The sequence below is a fragment of the Rattus norvegicus genome, chromosome 7 (genome assembly GCF_021556685.1).
Source record: "Rattus norvegicus strain SHRSP/BbbUtx chromosome 7, alternate assembly SHRSP_T2T, whole genome shotgun sequence".
NCBI lineage: Eukaryota > Metazoa > Chordata > Mammalia > Rodentia > Muridae > Rattus > Rattus norvegicus.
The window spans coordinates 130,284,695-130,305,517 of NC_141540.1; the positions used below are offsets into that span (position 1 = coordinate 130,284,695).

The 20,823-nt window shown below is 41.3% G+C and overlaps 1 long non-coding RNA gene across 1 annotated transcript in view; it reads left to right on the forward strand.

The window, feature by feature from the left end:
* The first annotated feature begins 7,872 nt into the window (after positions 1-7,872).
* LOC120093828 (uncharacterized) overlaps positions 7,873-20,823 on the forward strand; it is a 143,713-nt gene continuing 130,762 nt past the window's right edge. Inside the window, exon 1 of the long non-coding RNA XR_015624941.1 lies at positions 7,873-8,057. This is a non-coding gene — a long non-coding RNA (uncharacterized LOC120093828). The remainder of the gene's footprint in view (positions 8,058-20,823) is intronic.

Here is a 20,823-nt window from a genome sequence, read left to right on the forward strand (position 1 = left end):
GGTCCTGAGCTTAGGGACTATGGGCATGCACAAACACATATGGCCTCCATAGTGGATTCTTTCATTGGATTCCATTAACTTTATCAGATATCATCAGAGGCCTTATGGTTTTCTATCATCTTAGGGAATTTTTTTTATGGCAATACATTGAGTGAAGTAGTACTCACCAGTAAACAGTTCTTGGGAGGCTGAGGCAGGAGAACAATGAGTTTAATTAAGCCACAGCTTTAAGTCTGAATCGTGAGACTTTGTCTTGAAGCAAAAACATACACAGAAGCAAACACCAGACCACATCCTCCTTGCTGCTAAGACAAAACAAAACAGAAACGAACAAAACATAAATCTATAACACAAACAAAAACCTGGCAAGGAATTGTTCAAGTTGCATTGATTAATTAAAAAATTGTATAAACCACTAGTGTTTAGGTCTTCGGTTATATCTAAGAAAAGCATTGGGGTATTCTGTGCTTTGGAAGCCTAAATATTTCTGTGATCTACCGATAGAAGGTCCTTCACCCAGCCTGTACCCAGGAGGGGTGTAACTGGGTCATGTGGTGTTCGAGAAGTCTCCTGTTTTTAGGAGTAAGAAGAATCTCAGAATGTAAGCACGCATGGAGGGACTGCATACACAGTGACAGTCTACATTACCACCGATGTCGAGTAACCTTTTCTCTCTCCCTTTGATTCCCCATCAAGTATTTGTCACCATTCATTTTGTTTACAGTAGCCATGCTGCCCAGAGTAAACAGGATTTCTTTTTTTTTTTTTTCTGCACTATTTCTTCTCTCCTCCACATTGCTTTTCTTTCTTTTTTTTTTTTTTTATTAACTTGAGTATTTCTTATATACATTTCGAGTGTTATTCCCTTTCCCGGTTTCCGGGCAAACATCCCCCTCCCCCCTCCCCTTCCTTATGGGTGTTCCCCTCCCAACCCTCCCCCCATTGCCGCCCTCCCCCCATAGACTAGTTCACTGGGGGTTCAGTCTTAGCAGGACCCAGGGCTTCCCCTTCCACTGGTGCTCTTACTAGGATATTCATTGCTACCTATGGGGTCAGAGTCCAGGGTCAGTCCATGTATAGTCTTTAGGTAGTGGCTTAGTCCCTGGAAGCTCTGGTTGCTTGGCATTGTTGTACTTTTGGGGTCTCGAGCCCCTTCAAGCTCTTCCAGTTCTTTCTCTGATTCCTTCAATAGGGGACCTATTCTCAGTTCAGTGGTTTGCTGCTGGCATTCGCCTCTGTATTTGCTGTATTCTGGCTGTGTCTCTCAGGAGCGATCTACATCCGGCTCCTGTCGGTCTGCACTTCTTTGCTTCATCCATCTAGTCCAATTGGGTGGCTGTATATGTATGGGCCAAATGTGGGACAGGCTCTGAATGGGTATTCCTTCAGTCTCTGTTTTAATCTTTGCCTCTCCCTTCCCTGCCAAGGGTATTCTTTTTCCTCATTTAAAGAAGGAGTGAAGCATTCACATTTTGATCATCCGTCTTGAGTTTCCTTTGTTCTAGGGATCTAGGGTAATTCAAGCATTTGGGCTAATAGCCACTTATCAATGAGTGCATACCATGTATGTCTTTCTGTGACTGGGTTAGTTCACTCAGGATGATATTTTCCAGTTCCAACCATTTGCCTACGAATTTCATAAACTCGTTGTTTTTGATAGCTGAGTAGTATTCCATTGTGTAGATGTACCACATTTTCTGTATCCATTCCTCTGTTGAAGGGCATCTGGGTTCTTTCCATTTTCTGGCTATTATAAATAAGGCTGCGATGAACATAGTGGAGCACGTGTCTCTTTTATATGTTGAGGCATCTTTTGGGTATATGCCCAAGAGAGGTATAGCTGGATCCTCAGGCAGTTCAATGTCCAATTTTCTGAGGAACCTCCAGACTGATTTCCAGAATGGTTTTACTAGTCTGCAATCCCACCAACAATGGAGGAGTGTTCCTCTTTCTCCACAACCTCGCCAGCATCTGCTGTCACCTGAGTTTTTGATCTTAGCCAATCGCACTGGTGTGAGGTGAAATCTCAGGGTTGTTTTGATTTGCATTTCCCTTATGACTAAAGATGTTGAACATTTCTTTAGGTGTTTCTCAGCCATTCGGCATTCCTCAGCTGGGAATTCTTTGTTTAGCTCTGAACCCCATTTTTTAATAGGGTTATTTGTTTCCCTGCGGTCTAACTTCTTGAGTTCTTTGTATATTTTGGATATAAGGCCTCTATCTGTTGTAGGATTGGTAAAGATCTTTTCCCAATCTGTTGGTTGCCGTTTTGTCCTAACCACAGTGTCCTTTGCCTTACAGAAGCTTTGCAGTTTTATGAGATCCCATTTGTCAATTCTTGATCTTAGAGCATAAGCCATTGGTGTTTTGTTCAGGAAATTTTTTCCAGTGCCCATGTGTTCCAGATGCTTCCCTAGTTTTTCTTCTATTAGTTTGAGTGTGTCTGGTTTGATGTGGAGGTCCTTGATCCACTTGGACTTAAGCTTTGTACAGGGTGATAAGCATGGATCGATCTGCATTCTTCTACATGTTGCCCTCCAGTTGAACCAGCACCATTTGCTGAAAATGCTATCTTTTTTCCATTGGATGGTTTTGGCTCCTTTGTCAAAAATCAAGTGACCATAGGTGTGTGGGTTCATTTCTGGGTCTTCAATTCTATTCCATTGGTCTATCTGTCTGTCTCTGTACCAATACCATGCAGTTTTTATCACTATTGCTCTGTAATACTGCTTGAGTTCAGGGATAGTGATTCCCCCTGAAGTCCTTTTATTGTTGAGGATAGCTTTAGCTATCCTGGGTTTTTTGTTATTCCAGATGAATTTGCAAATTGTTCTGTCTAACTCTTTGAAGAATTGGATTGGTATTTTGATGGGGATTGCATTGAATCTGTAGATTGCTTTTGGTAAAATGGCCATTTTTACTATATTAATCCTGCCAATCCATGAGCATGGGAGATCTTTCCATCTTCTGAGGTCTTCTTCAATTTCTTTCTTCAGTGTCTTGAAGTTCTTATTGTACAGATCTTTTACTTGCTTGGTTAAAGTCACACCGAGGTACTTTATATTATTTGGGTCTATTATGAAGGGTGTCGTTTCCCTAATTTCTTTCTCGGCTTGTTTCTCTTTTGTATAGAGGAAGGCAACTGATTTATTTGAGTTAATTTTATACCCAGCCACTTTGCTGAAGTTGTTTATCAGCTTTAGTAGTTCTCTGGTGGAACTTTTGGGATCACTTAAATATACTATCATATCATCTGCAAATAGTGATATTTTGACCTCTTCTTTTCCGATCTGTATCCCTTTGATCTCCTTTTGTTGTCTGATTGCTCTGGCTAGAACTTCAAGAACTATATTGAATAAGTAGGGAGAGAGTGGGCAGCCTTGTCTAGTCCCTGATTTTAGTGGGATTGCTTCAAGTTTCTCTCCATTTAGTTTAATGTTAGCAACTGGTTTGCTGTATATGGCTTTTACTATGTTTAGGTATGGGCCTTGAATTCCTATTCTTTCCAGGACTTTTATCATGAAGGGGTGTTGAATTTTGTCAAATGCTTTCTCAGCATCTAATGAAATGATCATGTGGTTCTGTTCTTTCAGTTTGTTTATATAATGGATCACGTTGATGGTTTTCCGTATATTAAACCATCCCTGCATGCCTGGGATGAAGCCTACTTGATCATGGTGGATGATTGTTTTGATGTGCTCTTGAATTCGGTTTGCCAGAATTTTATTGAGTATTTTTGCGTCGATATTCATAAGGGAAATTGGTCTGAAGTTCTCTTTCTTTGTTGTGTCTTTGTGTGGTTTAGGTATAAGAGTAATTGTAGATTCGTAGAAGGAATTCGGTAGGGCTCCATCTGTTTCAATTTTGTGGAATAGTTTGGATAATATTGGTATGAGGGCTTCTATGAAGGTTTGATAGAATTCTGCACTAAACCCATCTGGACCTGGGCTCTTTTTGGTTGGGAGACCTTTAATGACTGCTTCTATTTCCTTAGGAGTTATGGGGTTGTTTAACTGGTTTATCTGTTCCTGATTTAACTTTGATACCTGGTATCTGTCTAGGAAATAGTCCATTTCCTGAAGATTTTCAAATTTTGTTGAATATAGGTTTTTATAGTAAGATCTGATGATTTTTTGAATTTCCTCTGAATCTGTAGTTATGTCTCCCTTTTCATTTCTGATTTTGTTAATTTGGACGCACTCTCTGTGTCCTCTCGTTAGTCTGGCTAAGGGTTTATCTATCTTGTTGATTTTCTCAAAGAACCAACTTTTGGTCCTGTTGATTCTTTCTATGGTCCTTTTTGTTTCTACTTGGTTGATTTCAGCTCTGAGTTTGATTATTTCCTGCCTTCTACTCCTCCTGGGTGTATTTGCTTCTTTTTGTTCTAGAGCTTTTAGGTGTGCTGTCAAGCTGCTGACATATGCTCTTTCCTGTTTCTTTCTGCAGGCACTCAGCGCTATGAGTTTTCCTCTTAGCACAGCTTTCATTGTGTCCCATAAGTTTGAGTATGTTGTATCTTCATTTTCATTAAATTCTAAAAAGTTTTTAATTTCTTTCTTTATTTCTTCCTTGACCAGGTTATCATTGAGTAGAGCATTGTTCAATTTCCACGTATATGTGGGCATTCTTCCCTTATTGTTATTGAAGACCAGTTTTAGGCCGTGGTGGTCCGATAGCACGCATGGGATTATTTCTATCTTTCTGTACCTGTTGAGGCCCGTTTTTTGACCAATTATATGGTCAATTTTGGAGAAAGTACCATGAGGAGCTGAGAAGAAGGTATATCCTTTTGCTTTAGGATAGAATGTTCTATAAATATCCGTTAAGTCCATTTGGCTCATGACTTCTCTTAGTCTGTCGACATCACTGTTTAATTTCTGTTTCCATGATCTGTCCATTGATGAGAGTGGGGTGTTGAAATCTCCCACTATTATTGTGTGAGGTGCAATGTGTGTTTTGAGCTTTAGTAAGGTTTCTTTTACGTATGTAGGTGCCCTTGTATTTGGGGCATAGATATTTAGGATTGAGAGTTCATCTTGGTGGATTTTTCCTTTGATGAATATGAAGTGTCCTTCCTTATCTTTTTTGATGACTTTTAGTTGGAAATTGATTTTATTTGATATTAGAATGGCTACTCCAGCTTGCTTCTTCTGACCATTTGCTTGGAAAGTTGTTTTCCAGCCTTTCACTCTGAGGTAGTGTCTGTCTTTGTCTCTGAGGTGTGTTTCCTGTAGGCAGCAGAATGCAGGGTCCTCGTTGCGTATCCAGTTTGTTAATCTATGTCTTTTTATTGGGGAGTTGAGGCCATTGATATTGAGAGATATTAAGGAATAGTGATTATTGTTTCCCTTTATATTCATATTTGGATGTGAGGTTATGTTTGTGTGCTTTCATTCTCTTTGTTTTGTTGCCAAGACGATTAGTTTCTTGCTTCTTCTAGGGTATAGCTTGCCTCCTTATGTTGGGCTTTACCATTTATTATCCTTTGTAGTGCTGGATTTGTAGAAAGATATTGTGTAAATTTGGTTTTGTCATGGAATATCTTGGTTTCTCCATCAATGTTAATTGAGAGTTTTGCTGGATACAGTAACCTGGGCTGGCATTTGTGTTCTCTTAGGGTCTGTATGACATCAGTCCAGGATCTTCTGGCCTTCATAGTTTCTGGCGAGAAGTCTGGTGTGATTCTGATAGGTCTCCCTTTATATGTTACTTGACCTTTTTCCCTTACTGCTTTTAATATTCTTTCTTTATTTTGTGCGTTTGGTGTTTTGACAATTATGTGACGGGAGGTGTTTCTTTTCTGGTCCAATCTATTTGGAGTTCTGTAGGCTTCTTGTATGCCTATGGGTATCTCTTTTTTTAGGTTAGGGAAGTTTTCTTCTATGATTTTGTTGAAGGTATTTACTGGTCCTTTGAGCTGGGAGTCTTCACTCTCTTCTATACCTATTATCCTTAGGTTTGATCTTCTCATTGAGTCCTGGATTTCCTGTATGTTTTGGACCAGTAGCTTTTTCTGCTTTACATTATCTTTGACAGTTGAGTCAATGATTTCTATGGAATCTTCTGCTCCTGAGATTCTCTCTTCCATCTCTTGTATTCTGTTGGTGAAGCTTGTATCTACAGCTCCTTGTCTCTTCTTTTGGTTTTCTATATCCAGGGTTGTTTCCATGTGTTCTTTCTTGATTGCTTCTATTTCCATTTTTAATTCCTTCATCTGTTTGATTGTGTTTTCCTGGAATTCTTTCAGGGATTTTTGCCATTCCTCTCTGTAGGCCTCTACTTATTTATTAATGATTTCCTGTGTTTCCCTAAGTGTGTTCATGTCTTTCTTGAAGTCCTACAGCATCATGATCAAATATGATTTTGAAACTAGATCTTGCTTTTCTGGTGTGTTTGGATATTCCATGTTTGTTTTGGCGGGAGAATTGGGCTCCGATGATGGCATGCAGTCTTGGTTTCTGTTGCTTGGGTTCCTGCGCTTGCCTCTCGCCATCAGATTATCTCTAGTGTTACTTTGTTCTGCTATTTCTGACAGTGGCTAGACTGACCTATAAGCCTGTGTGTCAGGAGTGCTGTAGACCTGTTTTCCTCTCTTTCAGTCAGTTATGGGGACAGTGTGTTCTGCTTTCCGGCGTGTAGTTTTTCCTCTCTACAGGTCTTCAGCTGTTCTTGTGGGCCTGTGTCTTGAGTTCACCAGGCAGCTTTCTTGCAGCAGAAAATTTGGTCTTACCTGTGGTCCCGAGGCTCAGGTTCGCTCATGGGGTGCTGCCCAGGGGCTCTCTGCAGCGGCAGCAACCAGGAAGACCTGTGCCGCCCCTTCCGGGAGCTTCAGTGCACCAGGGTTCCAGATGGTCTTTGGCTTTTTCCTCTGGCGTCCGAGATGTGTGTGCAGGGAGCAGTCTCTTCTGGTTTCCCGGGCTTGTCTGCCTCTCTGAAGGTTTAGCTCTCCCTCCCACGGGATTTGGGTGCAGAGAACTGTTTATCCGGTCTGTTTCTTTCAGGTTCCGGCGGTGTCTCAGGCGCAGAAGTCCTGCTGCTCCTGGGCCCTCCCCCACGGGAGCCCAGAGGCCTTATACAGTTTCCTCTTGGGCCAGGGATGTGGGCAGGGGTGAGCAGTGTTGGTGGTCTCTTCCGCTCTGCAGCCTCAGGAGTGCCCACCTGACCAGGCGGTTGGGTCTCTCTCTCACCGGGTCTGGGAGCAGAGAGCTGCTGCGGGCCGGGATCCGCGGGTGTGGGACTTCCGGTAAACACAGACCGTGCCTCCTAGAGAAATTCTGCTTCCGTGTCCCAAGCTCACCAGGCAGCTTTCTTGCAGCAGAAAATTTGGTCTTACCTGTGGTCCCGAGGCTCAGGTTCGCTCGTGGGGTGCTGCCCAGGGGCTCTCTGCAGCGGCAGCAACCAGGGAGACCTGTGCCGCCCCTTCCGGGAGCTTCAGTGCACCAGGGTTCCAGATGGTCTTTGGCTTTTTCCTCTGGCGTCCGAGATGTGTGTGCAGGGAGCAGTCTCTTCTGGTTTCCCAGGCTTGTCTGCCTCTCTGAAGGTTTAGCTCTCCCTCCCACGGGATTTGGGTGCAGAGAACTGTTTATCCGGTCTGTTTCTTTCAGGTTCCGGCGGTGTCTCAGGCGCAGAAGTCCTGCCGCTCCTGGGCCCTCCCCCACGGGAGCCCAGAGGCCTTATACAGTTTCCTCTTGGGCCAGGGATGTGGGCAGGGGTGGGCAGTGTTGGTGGTCTCTTCCGCTCTGCAGCCTCAGGAGTGCCCACCTGACCAGGCGGTTGGGTCTCTTTCTCACCGGGTCTGGGAGCAGAGAGCTGCTGCGGGCCGGGATCCGCGGGTGTGGGACTTCCGGTAAACACAGACCGTGCCTCCTAGAGAAATTCTGCTTCCGTGTGTCCCAAGCTCACCAGGCAGCTTTCTTGCAGCAGAAAATTTGGTCTTACCTGTGGTCCCGAGGCTCAGGTTCGCTCGTGGGGTGCTGCCCAGGGGCTCTCTGCAGCGGCAGCCAGTAAACAGGATTTCAAAGCAGTTTTGATCTGCATTCCCCAGGTGCCTAAAGACGGTGAGCGCTTTTCCCAAACATGTATTGGCCATTTGCGATTTCTCTTTAGAGGACTATCTGTTTAATTCATTGGTCTATTTGTCGACTAGATTTTTTTTTCTGTTTTATTTTTGGGATTAAATCTTTATAGGTTCTAAGACATCAACTCTTTGTCTGATGCATAGCTGGCGAAGAGTTTTACTACTGCACAAATGAGAATTTCATTCCGGTGGGTTGTTTCCTCGCCTGTGTGGGAAAGCTTTAATGTCCTGTAACATTGTTTATTAATTTGGGGGGATTATCTTCTTTGAGATTAGAGTGCTTTGCAGGGAAGTCTTGGCCTTTATTTAGATGTAGGAGTACTTTTGCATATTTTCTTCTAGTAGCTTCAAGTTCATGTCTTAGATCAAGATCTTAGATTGGTGTTTAGTTGAGTTTTGTACAGGTGAGGGAGGTAGATCTAGTTTCATTCTTCTACATGCAGAAATCTAGTTTTCCCAGCATCCTTTGTTGGAGAATCTTTATTTTGTTGGAAAGTTGGCACTTTGGTTAAAGTGAGGTATCTGTAGCTCTCTGGGTTAATTTCTGGGCCTTCTATGTTATTCCATGAATAGCATTTCTGCCTCCGTGCCAGTACTGTGTTGTTTGTATTACCATGACTACATAATTTAAGACAAAGCACTGTAAAACGCTCCAGTATGGCCCCTTTCTGCAAATACTCAGAATTGCTTTGATGATCTGGAGTCTTCGGTGATCCTGTATGAGTCTTAGGATTGTTTTACTACTTTTGTGAAAAGCGCTACTGGAATTTTGATGGCGGTCATGTTGAACCTGTAGATAACTTTTAGTATTTAGATGCTTCTACAATATGATTCTACCGACCCGTGAGGACGAAAGGCTTTCAACTCTCACAGTGTCTTCTTCAATGTCTCTGCCAAGTGCTTTAAGTTCACTGTTATAGAAATCTTTCACTTTCTTGGACAGGTACATTCCTTAGCATTCATTTAAAAAGTCATTTAGATGTTCTGTTTGTTTCTTGACGTGTTCATTGTGGCTACATATAAAGGTGATTGATTTCCATATGCTGACTTTGTATATTTGCCATATTTATGAGTTTTCAAGATTTATTGATTTAATATATATATAGGTACAATGTAGCTACCTTCAGGCACACCAGAAGAGGGCATCAGATCCCATTACAGATGGTTGTGAGCCACCATGTGGTTGCTGGGTGTACTCAAGACCTCTGGAAGAGCAGTCAGTGCTCTTTTTTTTTTTTTTATTAACTTGAGTATTTCTTATATACATTTCGAGTGTTATTCCCTTTCCCGGTTTCCGGGCAAACATCCCCCTAATCCCTCCCCCTCCCCTTCTTTATGGGTGTTCCCCTCCCCATCCTCCCCCCATTGCCGCCCTCCCCCCAACACTCTAGTTCACTGGGGGTTCAGTCTTAGCAGGACCCAGGGCTTCCCCTTCCACTGGTGCTCTTACTAGGATATTCATTGCTACCTATGAGGTCAGAGTCCAGGGTCAGTCCATGTATAGTCTTTAGGTAGTGGCTTAGTCCCTGGAAGCTCTGGTTGCTTGGCATTGTTGTACATATGGGGTCTCGAGCCCCTTCAAGCTCTTCCAGTTCTTTCTCTGATTCCTTCAACGGGGGTCCTATTCTCAGTTCAGTGGTTTGCTGCTGGCATTCGCCTCTGTATTTGCTGAATTCTGGCTGTGTCTCTCAGGAGTGATCTACATCCGGCTCCTGTCGGCCTGCACTTCTTTGCTTCATCCATCTTGTCTAATTGGATGGCTGTATATGTATGGGCCACATGTGGGGCAGGCTCTGAATGGGTATTCCTTCTGTGTCTGTTTTAATCTTTGCCTCTCTCTTCCCTGCCAAGGGTATTCTTGTTCCCCTTTTAAAGAAGGAGTGAAGCATTCACATTTCTGTCTTGAGTTTCATTTGTTCTAGGCATCTAGGGTAATTCAAGCATTTGGGCTAATAGCCACTTATCAATGAGTGCATACCATGTATGTCTTTCTGTGATTGGGTTAGCTCACTCAGGATGATATTTTCCAGTTCCAACCATTTGCCAACCAATTTCATAAAGTCATTGTTTTTATGGCTGAGTAATATTCCATTGTGTAGATGTACCACATTTTCTGTATCCATTCCTCTGTTGAAGGGCATCTGGGTTCTTTCCAGCTTCTGGCTATTATAAATAAGGCTGCGATGAACATAGTGGAGCACGTGTCTTTTTTATATGTTGGGGCATCTTTTGGGTATATGCCCAAGAGAGGTATAGCTGGATCCTCAGGCAGTTCAATGTCCAATTTTCTGAGGAACCTCCAGACTGATTTCCAGAATGGTTGTACCAGTCTGCAATCCCACCAACAATGGAGGAGTGTTCCTCTTCCTCCGCATCCTCACCAGCATTTGCTGTCACCTGAGTTTTTGATCTTAGCCATTCTCACTGGTGTGAGGTGAAATCTCAGGGTTGTTTTGATTTGCATTTCCCTTATGACTAAAGATGTTGAACATTTCTTTAGGTGTTTCTCATCCATTCGGCATTCCTCAGCTGTGAATTCTGTTTAGCTCTGAACCCCATTTTTAATAGGGTTATTTGTCTCCCTGTAGTCTAACTTCTTGAGTTCTTTGTATATTTTGGATATAAGGCCTCTATCTGTTGTAGGATTGGTAAAGATCTTTTCCCAAGCTGTTGGTTGCCGTTTTGTCCTAACCACAGTGTCCTTTGCCTTACAGAAGCTTTGCAGTTTTATGAGATCCCATTTGTCGATTCTTGATCTTAGAGCATAAGCCATTGGTGTTTTGTTCAGGAAATTTTTTCCAGTGCCCATGTGTTCCAGATGCTTCCCTAGTTTTTCTTCTATTAGTTTGAGTGTGTCTGGTTTGATGTGGAGGTCCTTGATCCACTTGGACTTAAGCTTTGTACAGGGTGATAAGCATGGATCGATCTGCATTCTTCTACATGTTGCCCTCCAGTTGAACCAGCACCATTTGCTGAAAATGCTATCTTTTTTCCATTGGATGGTTTTGGCTCCTTTGTCAAAAATCAAGTGACCATAGGTGTGTGGGTTAATTTCTGGGTCTTCAATTCTATTTCATTGGTCTATCTGTCTGTCTCTGTACCAATACCATGCAGTTTTTATCACTATTGCTCTGTAATACTGCTTGAGTTCAGGGATAGTGATTCCCCCTGAAGTCCTTTTATTGTTGAGTATAGTTTTAGCTATCCTAAAGCAAAAGGATATACCTTCTTCTCAGCTCCTCATGGTACTTTCTCCAAAATTGACCATATAATTGGTCAAAAAACGGGCCTCAACAGGTACAGAAAGATAGAAATAATCCCATGCGTGCTATCGGACCACCATGGCCTAAAACTGGTCTTCAATAACAATAAGGGAAGAATGCCCACATATACGTGGAAATTGAACAATGCTCTACTCAATGATAACCTAGTCAAGGAAGAAATAAAGAAGGAAATTAAAGACTTTTTAGAATTTAATGAAAATCAAGGTACAACATACCCAAACTTATGGGACACAATGAAAGCTGTGCTAAGAGGAAAACTCATAGCGCTGAGTGCCTGCAGAAAGAAACAGAAAAGAGCATATGTCAGCAGCTTGACAGCACACCTAAAAGCTCTAGAACAAAAAGAAGCAAATACACCCAGGAGGAGTTGAAGGCAGGAAATAATCAAACTCAGAGCTGAAATCAACCAAGTAGAAACAAAAAGGACCATAGAAAGAATCAACAGAACCAAAAGTTGGTTCTTTGAGAAAATCAACAAGATAGATAAACCCTTAGCCAGACTAACGAGAGGACCCAGAGAGTGTGTCCAAATTAACAAAATCAGAAATGAAAAGGGAGACATAGCTACAGATTCAGAGGAAATTCAAAAAATCATCAGATCTTACTATAAAAGCCTATATTCAACAAAACTTGAAAATCTGCAGGAAATGGACAATTTCCTAGACAGATACCAGGTACCGAAGTTAAATCAGGAACAGATAAACCAGTTAAACAACCCCATAACTCCTAAGGAAATAGAAGCAGTCATTAAAGGTCTCCCAACCAAAAAGAGCCCAGGTCCAGACAGGTTTAGTGCAGAATTCTATCAGACCTTCATAGAAGACCTCATACCAATATTATCCAAACTATTCCACAAAATTGAAACAGACGGATCACTACCAAATACCTTCTATGAAGCCACAATTACTCTTATACCTAAAGCACACAAAGACACAACAAAGAAAGAGAACTTCAGACCAATTTCCCTTATGAATATCGACGCAAAAATACTCAATAAAATTCTGGCAAACCGAATCCAAGAGCACATCAAAACAATCATCCACCATGATCAAGTAGGCTTCATCCCAGGCATGCAGGGATGGTTTAATATACGGAAAACCATCAACGTGATCCATTATATAAACAAACTGAAAGAACAAAACCACATGATCATTTCATTAGATGCTGAGAAAGCATTTCACAAAATTCAACACCCCTTCATGATAAAAGTCCTGGAAAGAATAGGAATTCAAGGCCCATACCTAAACATAGTAAAAGCCATATACAGCAAACCAGTTGCTAACATTAAACTAAATGGAGAGAAACTTGAAGCAATCCCACTAAAATCAGGGACTAGACAAGGCTGCCCACTCTCTCCCTACTTATTCAATATAGTTCTTGAAGTTCTAGCCAGAGCAATCAGACAACAAAAGGAGGTCAAGGGGATACAGATCGGAAAAGAAGAAGTCAAAATATCACTATTTGCAGATGATATGATAGTATATTTAAGTGATCCCAAAAGTTCCACCAGAGAACTACTAAAGCTGATAAACACCTTCAGCAAAGTGGCTGGGTATAAAATTAACTCAAATAAATCAGTAGCCTTCCTCTACACAAAAGAGAAACAAGCCGAGAAAGAAATTAGGGAAACGACACCCTTCATAATAGACCCAAATAATATAAAGTACCTCGGTGTGACTTTAACCAAGCAAGTAAAAGATCTGTACAATAAGAACTTCAAGACTCTGAAGAAAGAAATTGAAGAAGACCTCAGAAGATGGAAAGATCTCCCATGCTCATGGATTGGCAGGATTAATATAGTAAAAATGGCCATTTTACCAAAAGCGATCTACAGATTCAATGCAATCCCCATCAAAATACCAATCCAATTCTTCAAAGAGTTAGACAGAACAATTTGCAAATTCATCTGGAATAACAAAAAACCCAGTCAGTGCTCTTAACCACTGAATCATCTCTCCATTCCAAAAGTTTTTTTGCAAAGTCCCTAGGGCAATGGCTCTCAACCTGTGGGTAGAGTAACCCTTTCACAGGGGTCACCTAAGACCATCAGAAAATACAGATATTTATATTTTTAGTCATAACAAATTTCTAGCTATGAAGTTGCAATGAAAACAATTTTATGGTTGGGGGTCACCACAACATGAGGAACTGTATTAAAGGGTCACAGGGTTAGGAAGGTTGAACACCACTGCTCTTTAAGGTGTTTAAGTATAGGTTTTCTGTCATGAAAACATGGATAATTTGACTTCTTTTTCCATTTGTTTCTCTTTTTTTTTTCTTTTGGTTCTTTTTTTTCGGAGCTGGGAACCGAACCCAGGGCCTTGCGCTTCCTAGGTAAGCGCTCTACCACCCCAGCCCCCATTTGTTTCTCTTTTATTTCTCTCTGGCCTTACTGCTCTAGCTGAGATATTGAATAAAAGCAGAGGGAGTGGACACCTTTGTCACATTCCTGAGTTTAGTGGAAACACTTTCTACTTCCCCCAGTTAGCACAACTTTGGTCTTATGTTCGTTGTATATAGCCTTGTTCTGTTGAGATGTTTCCCTTTTAGTACTGGCTTCTCTTAGGCCATGAATGGATCTAGGACTTTGCTGAAGGTCCTGTCTGTGTCTACTGTGATATTTGTGTCATTTCTGCCCTGCAGCCTATTCATATGCTAAATTATATTTATTGATGTGTATTGAACCTACCTTACCTTCATCCCTGGACTGAGATCAGCTTAGTCATGGTGTATGATAATACTTTTTGGGAGTTCAGTTTGCCAGTATTTTAATCATATCTTTTCCATTTGCGTTCACCAAGGAAGGCGGTCTGCAGTTTTGTTTGGCGTTTTTGGCATCCTTATCTAGTTTTGACATTAGGTTAATTCCACTTACGCGGAATGAGTTGGGCTGTGTCTTTTCTATTCTCTGGAACACTATGAGGAACTTAGAGTGTCAGCTCTTCCTTGAAGGTTTGACAGAATCTAAAGGTGAATCCATACGATCCTGGCCACTTTTTATTTTTTTGTTGGAAGATGTTTTACTACTACTTCATCATTATTTGTTACGTATCTTACATATGTTTATACACATTTGATTTAATTTTGATGGGTCGCACGTTCATAGGAAATTGTCCATTTCTCCTGCATTTGACATTTCTTTTTTTTTTTTTTTTTTGGTTCTTTTTTTCGGAGCTGGGGACCGAACCCAGGGTCTTGCGCTTCCTAGGTAAGCGCTCTACCACTGAGCTAAGTCCCCAGCCCCGACATTTCTTTTAAAATATAATTTTTCAAGGTATCTTTGAATTCATTGGAACCCTAATCTTACTACTTTGAGTCGTCTTTATTTTTCTGCTAGCTTGGCAAAGGCTTGTCAAATTTGTTTATCTTTTCAAAAAACAAGATTTTTGGTTTGATTGATTCTCTATTTTGTTTCTAGTTTATTATTTTATCCCATTCTTTATTACTTCTGGCTATAACTTCTTTTTTTTTATCTGATTTTGTTCTTGTTTTGCATTAGTTTGTTTGAAAATTCTCTCTCTCTCTCTCTCTCTCTCTCTCTCTCTCTCTCTCTCACTCTCTCTCCTTTTACTATAAGTACTTATAGATACAAACTCTTCAAGAACTGCCTTAGGCACAAGCCAGAGCTTCTGATAAAGGGTGCTATCATTTTACCTTTATTCTAGTTACTTACATTTTTCATTTTTTGATATCTTTAATGACCTACTTTCTACTTCATCTTTTTTTGGGGGGGGGGACAGGGTTTCTTCCTTGCTGTCCTAGAACTCTATATATCAACCTGGCCTTGAACTCAAAGATCTGTCTGCCTCTGCTTCCTGTGTGCTGGGATCAAAAGCCTGTGCCACCACCATCTACAACATACGTTCACTGAAGTGTGTGCTATTCCCTCTCCAAGTATTATACTTCTGTTGCTCCTCTCGCTGTTAACTTCTAGCACAAAATGATTTTGATTATCTTGTATTTATTAAAACTTGCTTTGTGTCCTAGGAACTGATCTTTTTTAGAGAAGGTACGGTGGATTTCTTGGAAGAATATGTATTCCATAGCTGTTGGATGGAATATATAGTTACTCAATGGCTGTGGTTTCTCCTCCTCCACAGATAAACATACACTTCCTGTGCTGCTGTCTTGGTTGTTTGGAATGGTCTTGGTTTGTTCTTGTCTTTCAGTGTCCTTTATTTCTTCATTAATTTTAAGCGCAATCTTTGCTGCATCTGGCCATCTGAGTGTAGTAAATTTATCATTCTATGCTTTCCTAGACTTAGGCTTGCTGAGGAGAAATCTGGTGTTATTTTTATAGTCTGCCTTCTGAAGGTAGGTTTGTGTTCTTTCCTACCAGCTTTTAGTATTGTTCCTTCTGTTTGTACCTTTGACATTTTGACTAAGGAGGAGTTATTCTTTTATCATGCCCATGTGAGTATTCTCTCTCTCTCTCTCTTTTTTTAATGACTCTTTCCTTTCTTTTATTATTATTTTTCTTTCATTCAATTTGGGAAAATTCTGATGCAATTTCATTGAATAGATGCTCTATGCCTTTAGTTTTTATATTTAACCTCCCTTTTATATGTTATGGAGTCTTATATTTGTTCTATTGAATATTCAATATATTCCAGAGCTCTTGGACGTGTGGGCATGCTCACACATCTCTCTATTTCTTCTGCTTGGTGCTCTGTCAACAAAAGGTGATACCTTTGTCGGTGTTTGTTTGAATTTAATATATTGCCCCATTTCGTGCTTTATTCTGTTCTTCTTTTATTGCAAATAGATTTTTTTTCACACAATATATTCTGGTTGTGACTGTCCTCCCTCTACTTCTCCCAGCTCCTTCCCACCACGCTCCTACCCAGACCCATACCATATCTATCTCTTGTTAGAAAACAGACAGGCATCTCAAGAATAATAATAAGATAAAACAAAACTGAACACATTGTAATAGGACCAAACAACCAAACAAGAAAAAGGGCCAAAGAAGCAGAAGCAGAAGCAGAAGAAGCAGAAGAAGCAGAAGAAACAGAAGAAGCAGAAGAAGCAGAAGCAGAAGCAGAAGCAGAAGAAGAAGAAAAAGAAGAAGAAGAAGAAGAAGAAGAAGAAGAAGAAGAAGAAGAAGAAGAAGAAGAAGAAGAAGAACATGAACAAGAACAAGAACAAGAACAAGAACAAGAAACACGTATAGACAAAGAAGTACACAAAGTCACACAGGAATCTCATAAAAACACAAAACCAGAAACTGTCGTATACATGCCAAGAGCTTATAATGTTAAAAAGCCATGACAACATTATGAGACCAAACACTCCTCCAAAGACACTGCCCAGTTCTTTTGTGTTGGGTGTGGCTGGGTCTACCCTTTAGAGGTGAAGAAAAAGAAAGGACGGTCATAAATTATTATTCAGGCAAAAAATATGCAAGCTAAAACAGAAGGAACAATACAAATACACAAGTATGAAATAAAAAAGGAAATAAAATGAAATAGATGATTTAACGTCACTCAGCATTTCCCCCTTACCAGTTAAATGTGCTTTTCCTACCTCCTCCTTGTTTTGTGCAGTTGAGAGTGCAGGTGCGTAGTGCTCCAGAAAGGTCCATCTCTATGGAACTCAGTGTTCTACAGCATCCTGCTCTGAAGTACCCACCTGTCAGCTACCACCTCTAGGGATTTCAGTGTCTGAGCCCGGAGGCTTTTTTGTAAGGTGCAGCCATCCCTGTGTCTGGTTATGTGTTCTGTCTCCTTGTCTGGGTTTCTGACTGTTTTATTCCCCAGTGTCTCAGTTCATACCTGAGAATACTTGAGTCTGGGAGGCTGTACCAGGTCCGGCACAGTTTTGTCCCCAAGCTGTCACATGCTGTGATGGCTGTTCTCAGTTGTCAAACTGACTACACCTAGAAGCCAAGCAGATGGGCACAGCTGTGAGGGATTTTCTTAATGAGATCCTCAGACCTGGGAAGGCCCATTTTTAATTCAGATCATTTGAGGTCAGAAGACCCACCCTAAATCTGGGCCACATCTTCTGGTGGTAGCCTATAAAAATGTAGGAGGAGGAAGCTTTTGATTTTGCTTACTTGCCTTCAAGCTTGATGGCAAATTCATTCCTTCGTTGGAATTATTAGAGCCTACTTCTTCAGGATTCTGATGTATGCTGAAGATCAGCTGAGACATCCAGCCGCGTGGACCAAATGCTATTGGATGCTTAGATGTTCCTTCAGGAGACAGATGTTGTTGGGCTAGCTGGATCACAGCCTGTAAGGCACTCTAACAAAGTGTGTATGTGTGTTTTCATTTTATCAGCTCTGTTTCTCTAGGGAACCCTACATTCTTCAGGCTTGTCATTCTGTGGTGCTTTTGGAAGTTCTGTTTTTAGTTTCCATTGCCTTTCTGCTGCATTCTACATCTGTCTGTCTGTCTGTCTGTGGTGGCCAGGGTGGTGTACCCCAAACTATTTGTTTGTAAAGTCAGAGGTATGGATGCGACTAACTTCCTCTGTTCACGTATTTTTTTTTTATCAAGATGAGAGGAAAACAATACCCTTAAATATAGTCTCCCATCTTTTAAAACCCATACGATAAGCAACAATTTAATTAATAGGACAATCTTGTTTAATGAGAAGAATGAGAAATGTAGCTACAGCTTTCTTTCCATGGTGCCAGGAGTTTAATGGAGTCTTTTTCTTTGCTTTTGAAGTGGCTGAGAACTACTGGAATTGCACATCACTCAGAGTTTTGTGGTGCTAAAGAGGCAGCGGTTTGGCACTGGGTTGCTAAAGGGAAGGGGGGGCGCCATATTTACCCTGCTCTCTTTACCTGGCCTGCTGGGAAACAGGCTAGGAGACCTAGGAGGTGATCCTGTGGCTATCTTCTTGGAGTCAAGATTGTTGCAAATTGTTTCCAAAGACCCCTTTGAAAACAGCCACTTTGTCAGGCAACTGGCATGATCATGACCTGGACTTCTTTGGCTTTCCCTGCCTCCTCCCAACAAAATAAGTCATTTTCTCTGAATGTGCACACCCTTGTCCCTGCTTATGGAATTAGTTTCCAGGCTTGGTAATAGGTCTTCTGCATATATTGCAGCTGCAAGTGGTTCTCCACCCTCACCGCTGCTGTTCCTATGGCAACAGGTGCATTTAAATTCACACCAGTATTCAACTTTTCTCCCTCCCCTCCTCTGCAATTTGGGAACAAGAAAGAGTGATGTTTTTGAGAAGGAAAGATGTTGCCATGAAAGAGACGGGGGGGGGGGAAAGAAAAAGAATTTTTAATGATAGGAAATAATGAAATATTCAATACAAGCAGAAAACTGTTTGCTTTCAGAGGATCGCAGTGACTGGAGGGATGGTGACTTTGTGGTAGGCACAAAATCAAGAACAATCCAGTCTTCAATATAGTAAAATGCCGTATTATACGGGCAAAAGCTGTTCCAAAATCAACTGCAGCCAAAGGTGTGTGGAGACTGGCATTGGTTTAAGTCTCTCATATCCATCTCTAAGCTTTGTCTCCCCAAATATGACATTTTTTTGAGTGACCAGGAAGCTTACAGAAACTGCTGTTTAGAACTGAGACAGCCCAAACACTGAAGCGGGATGGGCAGTGTCCTTGAGACTGCCTAGGTCCTGCTTGTTAAGGCTCCACTGGTGCTGCCTTAGAAGCTGCATCTCACGTACAGTAACCTGGAGTGTTAGGAAAGCATCGGTCATGCCTTGAATCTGTAGTCTTTCTTGTCATTTGAATCCAGAAATGTAGAGAGCCACTTTTATCCCTGTGGGTGGGAGTTGGCGAATGAGCAAGACAGGAGAAAACAGAAGTTCATAGATTCATCTTCTCCACATAGCCAGACAGGAATGAAAGGATTTTCAATATAGGCCAAGCAAGTAACATATGCATTGAATTCACATTTTAGAAGGTTACTGGGAAAGGTCTGTGGGTTTGTTGAACAGGAATTTGGGGAGAAAACAGCTAAAAGAAGATTGTAGCGTGTAGACCTGTCAGAGCAGCGAGAGCCAAGGAAGAGTAGAGAAGAAGACAAGGTGGGCTTTGGAAGGAAGAGGAGGGAAAAAGGAAAAAACCAACCAACCAACCAAAACCCCAATCAATCAATCAATCAATCAATCAATCAACCAACCAATCAATCAAACAAACCAACCAACCAAAACCCCAAATCAACCAATCAATCAACCAACCAACCAAACAAACCAACCAACCAAAACCAAACCAACACAAAAAGCCCTTTAGACTCAATGAGTGAATGAATTGTTATATAAAAATGTATTTTATTTGCCAAAGAAAAGAAAAAAAAAGAAGAGTGAAATGCTGTGAGGAGGGGCTCTGGTGATGGAACGCAAGGCCGCGTGCATAGAGGGTAAGAGGGCTTTACAGATGTGCTTACCGCGTGGTGTACACTTCCTTTGCTGCCTCATCCAGGGTCTTCTGGGGAAGAGCTACATTAATTTTTCAGTGTTTTCCAGGTTGAATATGTCCTTACAAATTATAAAGTGTAAACTTATTAAGCAAGATAGCTATCGATGTTTACCTATCTACAGTAACTGCACCTACTCTCCTGCATCTTGAGTTAAAGTGAGAGACGGCTCTTCTCAGAGCCCTGGGAATCTGTCAAAGTCATGTCTGGATTTCTCATAGCATCCTTACCTCCTGTCGAAGTTTGCTTTCTATTCTTGTGATAAGACACCATGAGCAAAAACTGCTTGGGAAAGACAGGATTTATTTCATTTGTACTTCCGTATCACGGCCCATTGTCAAAGGAGATCAAGGCAGGAACTCAAGGCAGGAACTGAAGCAGAAACCACAGGGAACACTGTTTATTGGATTGCTCCTCATGGCTTGCTCAGTCTGCTTTCTTATATAATGCCTGACTAGGGGCGGAATCACTCACAATGGTATAAACCCTCCATCACTAACCATTAATAATAAAGACAAAACTCCCATAGACCTGCCCATAGGCCAAACTTGTGGGAGCATTTTCTCAATTGATGTTTTCTTTTCTTGAGTGACTCTAGCTTGTGTCAAGTTGACAACAAACAAACAAACAAACAAACAAACAAACAAAACCCCCTAAAACAAAACAACTCCCCCAAACAACTAACACACTTTCTTAATCTTAACACGTTGCCTTTCTGCTCTTTCTAAAATAGATATTAATGCCAAAGCGGAGGCTAAATTCCAATCTTTTATGACAGGGCTATCATAATACAATGTGGGTTTATGTTTACATATGGGGTAGCAGATCCTATATCTTAGAATTAGGTTTTTGACCTTTCTGCACATCTCGCTTCTCTGACAATTTCTGATGTCAACAAGACAGAACCTTGATCACTAAAACTTCTTGTTCTGGGTCAATGTCCTGGGTATCAAGTGGGTCCAGAATGAGCCTGTGTGGTGGAAATATCTCAGAAACTGTAATTTGCTGGTAAGTACCATTTGAGCTACATACAGCATGACTCCATGAAGTCAGATAT